Source organism: Nerophis lumbriciformis, linkage group LG08 (assembly GCF_033978685.3).
Source record: "Nerophis lumbriciformis linkage group LG08, RoL_Nlum_v2.1, whole genome shotgun sequence".
Lineage (NCBI taxonomy): Eukaryota > Metazoa > Chordata > Actinopteri > Syngnathiformes > Syngnathidae > Nerophis > Nerophis lumbriciformis.
The window spans coordinates 30,900,742-30,903,822 of NC_084555.2; the positions used below are offsets into that span (position 1 = coordinate 30,900,742).

The 3,081-nt window shown below is 37.9% G+C and overlaps 1 long non-coding RNA gene across 1 annotated transcript; it reads left to right on the forward strand.

Annotated features, from left to right (window-relative positions):
* Positions 1-822: 822 nt before the first annotated feature.
* LOC133611286 (uncharacterized) lies at positions 823-1,990 on the forward strand. The gene is made up of 3 exons (XR_009815973.2): positions 823-1,436; positions 1,602-1,751; positions 1,830-1,990. It is a non-coding gene; the product is annotated as an uncharacterized lncRNA (long non-coding RNA).
* The last annotated feature ends 1,091 nt before the right edge of the window (positions 1,991-3,081 follow it).

The following is a 3,081-nucleotide window of genomic DNA, read 5'->3' on the forward strand; positions in this document are numbered from 1 at the left end:
AAAGTGGGAAATACAAAAAATAGTTATAGCCTACTAAAATGCTTGCAATCAACAGTTAAATAAATAGGTCTTGTTTGTTTAGTGCAAAAACAAATATTAAATTAAGAAACCCTTAACAAATGCCAACATAAAAACTAAATGTTCTGTAGCAAAGAAAATGTAAACTTAAATATGCAAACAAAAAGAAAATAAATACCTTCAAAATAAAACAAATAAATTAAGAGCCAGAAATGCCAACATAAAAACTAAATGTTCTGTAGCCTACGTTTAAAAATATAACAAAGAAAATATCAACTTAAATGTGCAAACAAAAAGAAAATAAATAGGCTACCTTAAATAAAACAAAACAAATATTAAACCAAGTGCCAGAAATGCCAACATTAAAACTAAAATTTCTGTAGCTTACATTTAAAAATATAAAAATGGAAATATCAAGTTAAATATGCAATAAAAAATAAAATAAATAGCTTAAATAATATAAAAATCAAGAAACTAAACACACACACACCAAAAGTGTCAAACAAAGGAAAGATTGTTCTTGCACATTATGTTCTGTTTCAAGGTATTTTCGTCCAAAGATCTAGCCCCTACTCCAGATTTGCATTTAAAAATACAAGCTGGCTGACTTTGGATGAGCTGAGCCGATTATTTTTGTTACAATAACTGTGTAAATAATACCCTATGTTTGTGTACATACATAAGTTATTATTTTTATTTAAAATCTTCTCAAAACAGCCTGCCCTACACTTTACCCCCCGCCCCTCCCCCTCGCGTCGCTGCTGCTCAGCCTTGCCCTGCACTGACTTTCTTTCTGTCTCCTCTACTCTCATAACTTTATGTGTTGAGATAATGGGGACGGGTCGCGTGTGTGTGTTTGTTTTCATGTGGCTTGAGTCAACATTAGCCGTTAGCTTGGAGAATGAATGGAGAACGGATGCCAATGGCATGAAACATATCCCCGCGACGGGAGGAGAATCACTCGCGGCATTGGGGCAAGCAGAGCAGAGAGCGAGAGCGTTGTCGTTCACTGAGTGATTCATGTCGTTAATCCGCGGTGAACGAATCGTTCGCTCAGTCCCTCCCCCCTCCCCCATGATGAGTAGCTGGCTGCGTCGTTCGCCGACGTCACAGAATGCGCCAGTTCCACTCATACCGGCATGGTCGCGGCGGAGCTCAACTGAACTGAGAAAGGAACGAATCAGTTCATGAAGTGATTCGGTTCAGTACGTTCACTCAAAAGATTCGTTCGTTCGAACGAATCGTTCGCGAACGACACAACATTACCAGAAACGAAACTTTCCTCCGTCAGTAAATGGATGAAAGCTCGTTTCGTTAAGTTTCGTTTCCAGAAGCGCCTTCCCACATCTAGTCCACTATTTAAACTCCATGCAGGCTGGTAGTGCAAAGACTAGGCGACACCATGGGACTGAGTTGGAGTGAGTATACCTTTCTTTATTCTTCATCATCATGAAAAGTGATGATAAACGGAAATAAAAAGACAATGGCTTAAACACAAACCAACTGCTATATTAACCTTTCCTCATCATTTGTAGACATATATGCACACTTCCTTTTGTGATGTTTTAAATAATGTGGTTCAGGTACTTCGTCAAATGATGTGAGAGCGATGGGGTTCACCTCAAGTGGGATAACTAAAGGATCCAGGGCTGCAGGTATGATGTCATCTGCAGCCACCCGCAGTGGAGGAGGGGTGCTATCCGGGGGCCGTGTATCTAACTATCAGTCCAAAGGTAAATAAATATAGTGTTATGTCATGACCTATTTGAGGAAGAAATGCCTGTAATTTGACAATATGTTCATTTTTACAGGGGCGGGCGGACATGGTGGAAAATACTAATAACCAAATAACAAAACCATGAAATAAATAATAATATTGGTCTATTAAACTGTGTTCTGAATGCATTTTCTGTGTGATTAAAATCGCCTTTTAACATTTACTTGAATAAAAATTACAAAATTTGCACACAAACTGTGTTTTTTGTGTTTGTTGCCTTACTTGTGTGTGTATGGAAGAGAAAAAGAAAGAGTGAAGTGAATTATATTTATATAGCGCTTTTCTCTAGTGACTCAAAGCGCTTTACATAGTGAAATCCAATATCTAAGTTACATTTAAACCAGTGTGGGTGGCACTGGGAGCAGGTGGGTAGAGTGTCTTGCCCAAGGACACAACGGCAGCGACTAGGATGGCGGAAGCGGCGATTGAACCTGCAACTCTCAAGTTGCTGGCAGTCGCTCTACCAACCGAGCTATACCGCCCCAAAGAGGATTTTTACTGTTTCTCTGCTTGAACAATGTCGCTAAACTAATGTTTGCAGATACATTTTTTGCCATGAATTTCTACGTTGTACACTGTAGAATCTCCAATCTGTTTAATGTTATTAATGTGATTTTGACAACATTATTCTTGATAAGAAGCAATAGAATAGAGAAACTAGAGGTTTAGATAAATATGGAATTTGTAACACAGGAAGGATAGTATATGTAAGTGCCATTTGCTACAAAAGACATTATTCATATTGTGTCATTGTGATGTGTATTATAACAAGAAGAAATGTGATGTAATTTAAGTTAAGTTTTAAGTTAAGGAATATGTGTAGTATTAGTAAACAGTTATGGTATAATTGCAACTGTACTTTAATTTGAAGGTTTGTGACTTCCGCCTGTATGTGAGCTGAACAGAAAGTGATGTGTTTTATGTAAATTGGTTCTCTGACCCCCGCAATCCCGAAAGGGACAAGTGGTAGAAAATGGATGCATAGATGGTTCTCTGACTTCAATAAAGAAGTTGATGAGGACAGGGAGCAACACGGTTGGTCTACCATTTGAGTTGACATCCAGCCGACTCAACAAGAAGTGTCAACACTTTTAAAGTGGTTGTATTAGGACTATGCTTCACAGACGGGGAAAAAAGTGACCAGCCAAAATAGCCACTACAAAATCGGATAGACTTTATTTATCCCACAATGGGGAAATTATGTGGTTCCAATGCAGATACAAAAAGTCCACAAAAATAATGTAAAAACATGTGCAAACAGAATGGAAACATCAATAAAAGCAAAT